The sequence below is a fragment of the Salvelinus alpinus genome, chromosome 35 (genome assembly GCF_045679555.1).
Source record: "Salvelinus alpinus chromosome 35, SLU_Salpinus.1, whole genome shotgun sequence".
In the NCBI taxonomy this organism is placed as follows: Eukaryota; Metazoa; Chordata; class Actinopteri; order Salmoniformes; family Salmonidae; genus Salvelinus; species Salvelinus alpinus.
In genome coordinates this window covers 22,398,094-22,411,412 of record NC_092120.1, presented here as the reverse complement: position 1 = coordinate 22,411,412, position 13,319 = coordinate 22,398,094, and the positions used below count along the sequence as shown (strand labels likewise).

At 46.0% G+C, this 13,319-nt stretch overlaps 1 protein-coding gene across 1 annotated transcript in view; it reads right to left on the bottom strand.

The window, feature by feature from the left end:
- The window catches only part of LOC139564001 (ubiquitin carboxyl-terminal hydrolase 45-like), a 46,150-nt gene that overhangs the window by 19,454 nt on the left and 13,377 nt on the right, over positions 1 to 13,319 (bottom strand). The window lies entirely within an intron of this gene.

Genomic DNA, 13,319 nt, shown 5'->3' with positions numbered 1-13,319 from the left:
TTTACATTTTTTTAGCAAATATCACATTTACATAAGTATTCAGACCCTTTACTCAGTACATTGTCGAAGCAGCTTTGGCAGCGATTACAGCCTCGAGTCCTCTAGGGTGTGACGCTACAAGCTTGGGACACATGTATTTGGGGAGTTTCTCCCATTCTCCTCTGCAGATATTCTCAAGCTCTGTCAGGCTATTTTCAGGTCTCTCCAGAGATGTTCAAATCGGGTTAAAGTCCTGGCTCTAGCTGGGCCGCTCAAGGACATTCAGAGACTTGGCCTGAAGCCACTCCTGCGTTGTCTTGGCTGTGTGCTTAGTGTCGTCGTCCTATTGGAAAGTGAACATTTGCCCCAGTCTGAGGTCCTGAGCGCTCTGGAGCAGATTTTCATCAAGGATCTCTATGTACTTTGCTCCGTTCATCTTTCCCTCGATCCTGACTAGTCTCCCAGTCCCTGCCGCTGAAAAACATCCCGACAGCATGATGCTGCCACCACCATTCTTCACCGTAGGCATGGTGCCAGGTTTCCTCCAGACGTGACATTTGGCATGCAGGCCAACGAGTTCAAGCTTGGTTTCATCAGACCAGAAAATCTTGTTGTTTCACATGGTCCTTTAGGTGCCTTTTGGCAAACCCCAAGCGTGCTATATTTGTATTTATTATGGATCCCCATTAGCTTCTGCCAAAGCCATATCTACAACGCAAAATCCATGCGTATGTGTGTGTATAGTGCGTATGTTATCATGTGTTTGTATGCATGTGTCTGTGCCTGTGCTTGTGTTACTTCATAGTCCCTGCTGTTCCTTGAGTTGTATTCTTACCTGCTTTTTAAATATGATTCTACTGCTTGCATCAGTTACCTGATGTGGAATAGAGTTCCATGCAGTCATGGCTCTATGTAGTACTGTACGCCTCCCATAGTCTGTTCTGGACTTGGGGACTGTGAAGAGACCTCTGGTGGCATGTCTTGTGGGGTATGCATGAGTGTCCGAGTGCTAGTATTTTAAAACAGACAGCTCGGTACCTTCAGCTTGTCAACACTTCTTACAAAAACTCATTCCTTTGACTTTTGACTCATTCCTCTCTGCCTCCTTCTTTCCACTCCTCTCCTCTTTTGACCTCACCCTCTCACCTTCCCCCCCTACTCACAAGGCAGGCAATACGCTTGACCTCATCTTTACTAGATGCTGTTCTTCCACTAATCTCATTGCAACTCCCCTCCAAGTCTCCGACCACTACCTTGTATCCTTTTCCCTCTCGCTCTCATCCAACACTTCCCACACTGCCCCTACTCGGATGGTATCGCGCCGTCCCAACCTTCGCTCTCTCTCCCCCGCTACTCTCTCCTCTTCCATCCTATCATCTCTTCCCTCTGCTCAAACCTTCTCCAACCTATCTCCTGATTCTGCCTCCTCAACCCTCCTCTCCTCCCTTTCTGCATCCTTTGACTCTCTATGTCCCCTATCCTCCAGGCCGGCTCGGTCCTCCCCTCCTGCTCCGTGGCTCGACGACTCATTGCGAGCTCACAGAACAGGGCTCCGGGCAGCCGAGCGGAAATGGAGGAAAACTCGCCTCCCTGCGGACCTGGCATCCTTTCACTCCCTCCTCTCTACATTCTCCTCTTCTGTCTCTGCTGCTAAAGCCAATTTCTACCACTCTAAATTCCAAGCATCTGCCTCTAACCCTAGGAAGCTCTTTGCCACCTTCTCCTCCCTCCTGAATCCTCCTCCCCCTCCTCCCTCTCTGCGGATGACTTCGTCAACCATTTTGAAAAGAAGGTCGACGACATCCGATCCTCGTTTGCTAAGTCAAACGACACCGCTGGTTCTGCTCACACTGCCCTACCCTGTGCTTTGACCTCTTTCTCCCCTCTCTCTCCAGATGAAATCTCGCGTCTTGTGACGGCCGGCCGCCCAACAACCTGCCCGCTTGACCCTATCCCCTCCTCTCTTCTCCAGACCATTTCCGGAGACCTTCTCCCTTTACCTCACCTCGCTCATCAACTCATCCTTGACCGCTGGCTACGTCCCTTCCGTCTTCAAGAGAGCGAGAGTTGCACCGCTTCTGAAAAAACCTACACTCGATCCCTCCGATGTCAATAACTACAGACCAGTATCCCTTCTTTCTTTTCTCTCCAAAACTCTTGAACGTGCCGTCCTTGGCCAGCTCTCCTGCTATCTCTCTCAGAATGACCTTCTTGATCCAAATCAGTCAGGTTTCAAGACTAGTCATTCAACTGAGACTGCTCTTCTCTGTGTCACGGAGGCGCTCCGCACTGCTAAAGCTAATTCTCTCTCCTCTGCTCTCATCCTTCTAGACCTATCGGCTGCCTTTGATACTGTGAACCATCAGATCCTCCTCTCCACCCTCTCCGAGCTGGTCATCTCCGGCAAGGTCCACGCTTGGATTGCGTCTTACCTGACAGGTCGCTCCTACCAGGTGGCGTGGCGAGAATCTGTCTCCGCACCACGTGCTCTCACCATTGGTGTCCCCCAGGGCTCTGTTCTAGGCCCTCTCCTATTCTCGCTATACACCAAGTCACTTGGCTCTGTCATATCCTCACATGGTCTCTCCTATCATTGCTATGCAGACGACACACAATTAATCTTCTCCTTTCCCCCCTCTGATAACCAGGTGGTGAATCGCATCTCTGCATGTCTGGCAGACATATCAGTGTGGATGACGGATCACCACCTCAAGCTGAACCTCGGCAAGACGGAGCTGCTCTTCCTCCCGGGGAAGGACTGCCCGTTCCATGATCTCGCCATCACGGTTGACAACTCCATTGTGTCCTCCTCCCAGAGTGCTAAGAACCTTGGCGTGATCCTGGACAACACCCTGTCGTTCTCAACTAACATCAAGGCGGTGACCCGTTCCTGTAGGTTCATGCTCTACAACATTCGCAGAGTACGACCCTGCCTCACGCAGGAAGCGGCGCAGGTCCTAATCCAGGCACTTGTCATCTCCCGTCTGGATTACTGCAACTCACTGTTGGCTGGGCTCCCTGCCTGTGCCATTAAACCCCTACAACTCATCCAGAACGCCGCAGCCCGTCTGGTGTTCAACTTTCCCAAGTTCTCTCACGTCACCCCGCTCCTCCGCTCTCTCCACTGGCTTCCAGTTGAAGCTCGCATCCGCTACAAGACCATGGTGCTTGCCTACGGAGCTGTGAGGGGAACGGCACCTCCGTACCTTCAGGCTCTGATCAGGCCCTACACCCAAACAAGGGCACTGCGTTCATCCACCTCTGGCCTGCTCGCCTCCCTACCTCTGAGGAAGTACAGTTCCCGCTCAGCCCAGTCAAAACTGTTCGCTGCTCTGGCACCCCAATGGTGGAACAAACTCCCTCACGACGCCAGGTCAGCGGAGTCAATCACCACCTTCCGGAGACACCTGAAACCCCACCTCTTTAAGGAATACCTAGGATAGGATAAAGTAATCCTTCTAACCTCCCCCCCCCCTTAAAAGAGTTAGATGTACTATTGTAAAGTGGTTGTTCCACTGGATATCATAAGGTGAATGCACCAATTTGTAAGTCGCTCTGGATAAGAGCGTCTGCTAAATGACTTAAATGTAAATGTAAATGTAAAAACAAATCATGAGGAAGTCAATCTCTCTTCCACTTTGAGCCATGAGAGATTGAAATGCATATCATTAATGTTAGATCTCCGTGTACTTTTAAGGGCCAGTCATGCTGCCCTGTTCTGAGCCAACTGCAATTTTCCCAAGTCCCTCTTTGTGGCACCTGACCATACGACTGAACAGTAGTCCAGATGTGACAAAACCAGGGCCTGTAGGACCTGCCTTGTTGATAGTGTTGTTAAGAAGGCAGAGCAATGCTTTATTATGGACAGACTTCTCCCCATCTTAGCTACTGTTGTATCAATATGTTTTGACCATGACAGTTTACAATCAAGGGTAACTCCCAGCAGTTTAGTCACCTCAACTTGCTCAATTTCCACATTATTCATTACGGGATGTAGTTGAGGTTTATTGAATGATTTGTCTAAAATACAATGCTTTTAGTTTTGGAAATATTTAGGACCAACTTATTTCTTGCTACCCATTCAGAAACTAACTTCAGCGCTTTGTTAAGTGTTTCAGTCATTTCAGTTGCTGTAGTAGCTATCATGTATAGTGTTGAGTCATCCGCATACATAGACACACTGGCCTTACTCAAAGCCAGTGGCATGTCGTTGGTAAAGATTGCTTTTTAAAATGGGCCTAAAGAGCTACCCTGGGGAATTCCTGCTTCTACCTGGATTGTGTTTGAGAGGCTTCCATTAAAAAACACCCTCTGTGTTCTGTTAGACAAGTAACTCTTTATCCACATTATAGCATGGGGTGTAAAGCCATAACATACGTTTTTCCAGCAGCAGACTATAATCGATAATGTCAAAAGCTGCACTGAACTCTAACAAGACAGCCCCCACAATCATTTTATCATCAATTTCTCTCAGCCAATCATCAGTCATTTGCGTAAGTGCCGTGCTTGTTGTGTGTCCTTCCCTGCATGCGTGCTGAAAGTTTACTAAAGGGTTGGTAACATACTGATAGGTTGGCTATTTGAGCCAGTAAAGGGGGCTTTACTATTCTTGGGTAGCGGAATTACTTTTGCTTCCCTCCAGGCCTGAGGGCACATACTTTCTAGTAGGCTTAAATTGAAGATGTGGCAAATAGGAGTGGCGATATCGTCCGCTATTATCCTCAGTAATTTTCCATCCAGATTGTCAGACCCCAGTGGCTTGTTATTGTTGATAGACAATACTTTTTTCACCTCTTCCACACTGACTTTACGGAATTCAAAAGTTCAATTCTTGTCTTTCATAATTTTGTCAGATATACTTGGATGTGTAGTTTCAGCATTTGTTGCTGGCATGTCATCCCGAAGTTTGTTTATCTTGCCAATGAAAAAGTAATGAAAAGTAGTTGGCAATATCAGTGGGTTTTGTGATAAATTAGCCATCTGATTCAATGAATGATGGAGCCGTGTTGGCTTTTTTCCCCAAAATGTAATTTAAGGTGCTCCAAAGCTTTTTACTATCATTCATCTTTGTTTCATAGTATAGTTTATTTATTTATTTTTTATTTAGCTTAGTCACATGATTTCTTAAATTTGCAGTACATCTGCCAATCAGTTGGGCTGCCAGACTTAATTTGCTATACCTTTTGCCTCATCCCTCTCAACCATACAATTTTCAATTCCTCATTAATCCAAGGGGTTTTAACAGTTTTTACAGTCATGTTCTTAATGGGTGCATGCTTATTAGTAACTGGAATAAGACATTTCATAAATGTGTCAAGTGCAGCGTCTGGTTGCTCCTCATTACACACCACAGACCAGCAAATATTCTTTACATCATCAACATATGAATCACTACACAACTTATTGTATGAACTTTGGTATTCCTAGATATGGCTACTATATTGTGATCACTATATCCTATGGATTTAGATACTGCTTTAAAGCAAATTTCTGCAGCATTAGTAAAGATGTGACCAATACATGTTGATGATTTAATTCCTGTGCTGTTTGTAACTACCCTGGTAGGTTGACTGACAACCTGATCCAGGTTGCAGGCACTGGTTACAGTTTGACGTTTTTTTCTTGAGTGGGCAGCTTGATGAGAGCCAGTCAATTTTTAAAATCACCCAGAAAATATACTTCTCGGTTGATATCACATACAAGCATTTCACACATATTATCCAGATACTGACTGTTAGCACTTGGTGGTCTATAGCAGCTTCACACCAGAATGGGCTTTAGGTGAGGCAGATGAACCTGTAGCCATATTACTTCAACAGTATCGAACATTAGATCTTCTCTAAGCTTTACAGGAATGTGGTTATTTATATAGACCGCAAACACCGCCCCCGTTGGAATTTCTGTATTTTCGGTAAATGTTATAACCATGTATTGCTACCAATGTGTCATCTCAAAAGAGATGTATTTTTTTTTATTTAACCTTTATTTAACTAGGCAAGTCAGTTTTTTAACTAGGCAAGTCAGGGATTTTATTTATTTTTATTTTAGAATAAGGCTGTAACGTAACAAAATGTGGAAAAAGTCAATGGGTCTGAATACTTTCGAATACACTGTATATGCACTGACAAAGGTTTCCGCTAAGATGCGCTTACTCTTCATTTAGTATGTCGAGTGCCGTGAAAGTGTTACTTTTTTTTGCATGTTGTGACCTTGCAAGAGTTTGTCCGTATCAATGTAGCTTGGTGCAGCAAAGGCATTTTGAAACTTTAAACTGCATGAGGTACGTACGAGTCACGTACGAGCCAAGTTCTCCGAGGTCGCCAGAGAAAAATCAACACCTAAAGTGTACCTCAAGCTCCTGTGGGACCAGAGCCTAATAGCTTGTTCAGGGCGCCAGGGGTGGCATTCAACCCATTATGTGCTGGGGTGGCCTTCTTAGTGGGGGGCCAGTCCCGGTCCCAGCAGCACACAGACACACACACCAGAGCAAACTGCGAGCATGGTCTCCTGCGGTGGAAGTGGGTTAACGTGCGGCAGGCCAGGGCGGCAGCTGGAAAAAGAGCCGGGTCATATGGGAGAGAGCAGATGACAGCTGGAGAAGTTTCCGCTGTTTTAGGGAGAGATGGCTCTCTGGGCCAGCTGTTACTCCTCCATGACCGTCCCAACTCAGCAAGAGGGAGGCAGTCGTCAGTGCAGAGCAGGCCAGCAGGGACAAGCACAGAGGGATTATAGTTGGGGAGTACTCAGGAGACTGACAGCTCTGTGCACTAGTCTAACACTCAAACCATGGGGTGTGGCTGGCTGAGACAAACTAAGTACATCTCTCTACTCAGTTCTTATCTACAAAATGAAGGGGATGTAATGCTTAGAAATAGTTGAAACACAGGGCAAATCGGGGCCTAAGAGGCGAACGAGTGATAAGATACTTCTTCTTGTCACATCTGACATCATTAAACACACATGGTTGTCTTGATGAAATCAAACACAAAACACACACACAGAAGATACACTACATGACCAAAAGTATGTGGATACCTGCTCGTAGAGCATCTCATTCCAAAATCATGGGGATCAATATGGAGTTGGTCCACCCTTTGCTCATATAACAGCCTCCACACTTCTGGGAAGGCTTTTCACCAGATGTTGGAACATTGCTGCGGGGACTTGATTCCATTCAGCCAAAAGAGCATTAGTGAGTTTGGAAACTGATGTTGGGGGCTTAGGCCTGGCTTGAAGTCGGCATTCCAATTCAAAGGTGTTCGATGGGGTTGAGGTCAGGGCTCTGTGCAAGACAGTCAAGTTCTTCCACACCTATCTCGACAAACCATATCTGTATAGACCTTGCTTTGTGCACGGGGCTATTGTCATGCTGAAACGGGAAAGGGCCTTCCCAAATGGTTGCCTCAAAGTTGTATGCACATAATCATCTATAATGTTATTTTATGCTGTAGCGTTTAGATTTCCCTACAATGGAACTAAGGGGCCTAGCCCGAATCATGAAAATCAGCCACAGACTATTATCCCTTCCACCAAACTTTACAGTTGGCACTATGCATTCGAGCAGGTAGCGTTCTCCTGGCATCCAATGGTGGCAAACTTTACACCACTCCAGGCAACGCTTCGCATTGCGCATGGTGATTTTAGGATTGTGTGCGGCTGCTCGGCCATGGAAACTAATTTCATGAAGCTCCCAATGAACAGTTCTTGTACTGACATTGCTTTCAGAGGCAGTTAGGAACTCGGTAGTGAGTGTTGTAACCGCGGACAGACGATTTTTACGCACTGTGCTCTTCTGCACTCGGCGATCCCGTTCTGTGAGCTTGTGTGGCCTACCACTTCGCGGCTGAGCTGTTGTTTCTTCTAGAAGTTTCCACTTCACAATAACAGCACTCACAGTTGACCAGGGCAGAAATTTGACAAACTGACTTGTTGGAAAGGTGGCATCCTATGACGGTGCCACATTGACAGTCACTGAGCTCTTCAGTAAGGCCTCCCAAGTGGCGCAGCAGTCTAAGGCACTGCATCTCAGTACAAGAGGCGTCACTGTAGTCCCTGGTTCGAATACAGGCTGCATCACATCTGGCCGTGATTGGGAGTCCCATAGGGCGGTGCACAATTTGCCCATCGTCGTCCAGGTTTGGCCGGGGTAGGCCGTCATTGTAAATAAGAATTTGTTCTTAATTCTTAGGGATAGCCCCCTTTTGTTTTTAATTTTCACCTAAATGACATACCCAAATCTAACTGCCTAGTTAAATAAAGGTTAAATAAAAATAAATAAAATAAAATAATAGACCATTCTACTGCCAATGTGTGTCTATGGAGATTGCATGGCTGTGTGCTTGATTTTATACACCTGACAGCAACGGGTGTGGCTGAAGTAGCCGAATCCACTTATTTGAAGTGGTCTTCATATTATTTATTTTTTTACTCAGCAAAAAAAGTCGCTGTCAACTGCGTTTATTTTCAGGAAACTTAACGTGTAAATATTTGTATGAACATAACAAGATTCAACAACAGACATAACTGAACAAGTTCCACAGACATGCGACTAACAGAAATTGAATAATGTGTCTCTCAAAATCAAAAGTAACAGTCAGTATCTGGTGTGGCCACCAGCTGCATTAAGTACTGCAGTGCATCTCCTCCTCATAGACTGCACCAGATTTGCCAATTCTTGCTGTGAGATGTTACCCCACCCTTCCAACAAGGCACCTGCAAGTTCCCGGACATTTCTGGGGGGAATGGCCCTAGCCCTCACCCTCCGATCCAACAGGTCCCAGACGTGCTCAATGGGATTGAGATCCGGGCTCTTCACTGGCCATGGCAGAACATTGACATTCCTATCTTGCAGGAAATCCCGCACAGAACGAGCAGTATGGCTGGTGGCATTGTCATGCTGGAGGGGCATGTCAGGATGAGCCTGCAGGAAGGGTACCACATGAGGGAGGAGGATGTCTTCCCTGTAACGCACAGATCTGAGATTGCCTGCAATGACAACAAGCTCAGTCCGATGATGCTGTGACACACCGCCCCAGACCATGACGGACCCTCCACCTCTAAATCGATCCCTCTCCAGAGCACAATCATCGGTGTAACATTCATTCCTTCGACGATAAACGCGAATCTGACCATCACCTCCGGTGAGACAAAACCGCGACTCGTCAGTGAAGAGCACTTTTTGCCAGTCCTGTCTGGTCCAGCAACGGTGGGTTTGTGCCCATAGGTGACGCTGTTGCCGGAGATGTCTGGTGAGGACCTGCCTTACAACAGGCCTACAAGCCCTCAGTCCAGCCTCTCTCAGCCTATTGCGGACAGTCTGAGCACTGATGGAGAGATTGTGCGTTCCTGGTGTAACTCAGACAGTTGTTGTTGCCATCTTGTACCTGTCCCGCAGGTGTGATGTTCGGATGTACCGATCCTGTGCAGGTGTTGTTACACGTGGTCTGCCACTGCAAGGACAATCAGCTCTCCGTCCTGTCTCCCTGTAGCGCTGTCTTAGGCGTCTCACAGTAAGGACATTGCAATTTATTGCTCTGGCCACATCTGCCTCCTTGCAGCATGCCTAAGGCACGTTCACGCAGATGAGCAGGGACCCTGGGCATCTTTCTTTTGGTGTTTTTCCAGAGTCCGTAGAAAGGCCCCTTTAGTGTCCTAAGTTTTCATAACTGACCGACCTTAATTGCCTACCGTCTGTAAGCTGTTAGTGTCTTAACGACCGTTCCACAGGTGCATGTTCATTAATTGCTTATGTTTTTGAACCTTTATTTAACTAGGCAAGTCAGTTAAGAACAAAATTCTTATTTTCAATGACGGCCTAGGAACAGTGGGTTAACTGCCTAACGAAATATATATTTTACCTTGTCAGCTTGGGGTTTCGATCTTGCAACCTTTCGGTTACTAGTCCAACGCTCTAACCACTAGGCTACCTGCCGCCCCGGTTCATTGAACAAGCATGGGAAACCGTGTTTAAACCCTTTACAATGAAGACCTGTGAAGTTATTTGGATTTTTACAAATTATCTTTGAAAGACAGGGTCCTGAAAAAGGGAAGTTTCTTTTTTTGCTGAGTTTACATGCTAGGACCTAGTACAAACATTACAAGCAATATACATTGAACAATTCTTCCAGCAGTCCATCATTTCCTATTCCGTTGTCATCAGTGTCATTTGTGAAGGGAGAGACAAGTGGTGTTCCGTCACATTAGGCATTAATGAACAAAACAAGTGAGAGGACCCAAGGCTGACGAGATGAAAGAAAGCACCCTCTGTGCCTGTTTTCCTTCCTGCCCCTGCCCCTCCCCCTACCCTAAACCATAACTCACACCATTTACACAATTTATCCCTTTTTATCATGCTCCGGGAGACAGCAAGCTGCTTAACCGTGAATTAACACACACTTCTCATGAGTACCTTAATCAGTGTTACAAGACTATCAGAGATGGGAAAAGGTGGGTGCCGTGCTAGCTACCTGATTGCCATTTTGCTTTACTGGCTGTCCGTCTCTCTCTGTTCATTTGTGATTTTCTAAATGGGAAGACATGAGAAATGTGATCATCTTAGGTGCTCAATGTCAGTTTGTGACATCTTTATGACTATAATTGTGTGACATTGTTAATATTTGGGTGACAGGATATGGGGCTACCTGCAGTACCTACAGTACCAATTTCATCATATAAATGGTACCAAACGGAGATTGCCATAGCTGCATGTACCATAAGTAAACCAAACCAGCATGTGCATGGTTAGAGGAGGTTAAGCTACCTTGAGGACTTCACCCCGACCAGACAGACAGACGGCTCAGTTAGCAGTGGAGCACTTGCTGCTGCCCTACTCCCCAAGCCAATGAGGCCAGTCCGCTTCTGGCTCTGACCCAGCATTACAAGGGCAAGGTGAGCGAGACATGGACGACATGACCCTTAACCCAAGGTTATCGTTGTGAAAACAATCGACCCTCCTGCCCACCCTTTCCCTGCTAAAAACAAACACATAGGACTTGCACATGCTCCCTGAAGAAATCACTCCTTTGTAAAAAAAAAAAAAGAAGGTATTTTAGGCTCAGTACAAGATAAAAAGCTGTATTCAACGAGCAGCCAGTCAGTCCACCACTGGGTTCTGCCCAACTGAGGGAAGAAGGACCTTGACACGCGTGACCTGGCCGTCTGACGTTCAGACACATAGCAGAGTGGAACCTGAACACTTTTAAACGCACACTCAGCGTAAGTACTGAAAACATGTTGGGTCACTTGAAAAAGATGGAGAACAAGCTATATGATGAAACATTTTGGCGCAGGTACAGCCGACTAGCGCTAGCTACCGCTACCATGTATTTTACAAATGGATACTTTGAGTCAAATATCAATACTCACTACCATTGAGTATGACCCAGTTTGTAAACCCACAACAGAGATCAGGACAAGTGTGTAACTATGGCAGGCTGAGGACGTGGACGGTCTCCCCCTAACCTCCCCCCTAGAACTACTCTACCACCACAGAATCAGTTAGTGACCCTGCTAAAACATCGATTGAGAATGTCAAACATCAAATATTGATGATAATTACTCGGATTTATGGCAGAAGGATGTTCTTTGCCTGGCACTGTGATGGTCTCTGTGACCAAGCGGGGTGGGGTTCCGCCTAGGGACCATTGAATGGAGTGATGGTCCCCCCCAGTCCAGCCAAAAGCATCTGTCCCTCCAGCCGCCACACTGGAAACATCTGGAAGCCTGTCTGTCTAGAACTAAACAGCCATCAGGGAGGGGCCCATATGTCCACACTTCACAACACATTTCAAACAAGTGTGGACAGGGTAGTTCCTGGTAGAATGAGAGAACGAGTCAGAGAAATACGATACGTTTTTTTCTGGAATCTGTATGCGATGGGGAAAATGTGACGAGATGGGTATGTAGCTTTGTGAGAATGTACCTGTTTATACAAGTGTGTGTGTGTGAGCATTTCGACCGTCTCCTTGGCTAAGTAGAGGGGGGAAAAACTGGGTGGAATGGGAATGCCTATGGACACACTTCATCTAGGACCGCCACTCAAGGTAAACAATGTTCAGGGAGCCATCTGCCCAGGACCCGGGAAGGGTGTGCGGGGGGGGGGGCAACGAGCAGAAGCATATGGAAAAGCAGATTTTTCCTCCCCCTGCGGCAGTCGGGAAGGCAAATGTCAGCATGCGCTGCGTCCACGCTTGACTGTGCCGCGCTCTGCACCACCACCTGGCCCTCCTTGCTCAGCCACCGAATATGGGCAGCAGTGACACTGTGGAGCTTGTCCCCTGGGCAGACTAAACGATCACGATGCCTGCCTGCCCCCCTCCTGCTGACTCCCTCCTTGACTCAAAGCTCTTTTTCACACAAGTGAGAAAGAAAAACGGCTATTGTTTGTTTTCTTTATGAAAAAACTAACAATTTATCTCCAAAAACTTGAAAGGAATTGGACCAGAAAGCAGGCAAGCCTAAATGTTGCATTCATATTGAGACTGAGGTTTCATTTATATCTGAATTTGTGGACACTTGCTGCAATAATTCAAAAGTCCATAATTGAATGCACGGAATACATGAAACACAACAGTTGGACACACAGTGCTGTCACTAGATGCCGAAAAGGCTTCTGACAGGCTCAAATGGCAGTATTGTGGGCGGTCTTAAGGAAATTTGGTTTGGGAAAGCATTTTATCAATACGGCTCGTGGATCGTATGCTAAACTTTTTGCCATGGTGTCTAAAAATGACATAAAATTAAGTCCATTTCCTATTATTCGTGGATGTAGACAAGAGGATGGCTTATCCCTGACATTCATTCTCGCTCTAGAGCCGCATTTGTGGCAGAAGGTAATTGCTTCTCCTATAGCGATTAAATTATCCTCTCATATTATATCTCTAAACACGTATGATATCCTCTTAGATATGATAGATATTGAGAATTCAGTCTCATCTTTATTATCCACATTTGAAGATTGCTGTCAGGATATAAGTCAACATTAAATGTTGCTCAATGAAGCAGCCAATAAAGTTTCACTTCACTCAATAAATCCTGTTAAAACCCAGTCCACTTATTTGGGCATTAAAGCTGCAATATGTAACTTTTGGGGCGACCTGACCAAATTCACATAGAAATGTGTGTTATAGATATATGTTCTATGTGCGCTATTTCTATGCTTGCCGTTCTTACGTTTCGTTTTTGCGTCTTTTACTTTCGGTTTTGTACACCACCTTCAAACAGCTGAAAAAAAAATGTTTGTTTATGGAAAATATATTTCACAGTGAAATACACAATACTTGCTTGTTTTGTCACAAACTGAAATTAGGTGAACTATTAGAATTTTAGCAACCAAGAAATGC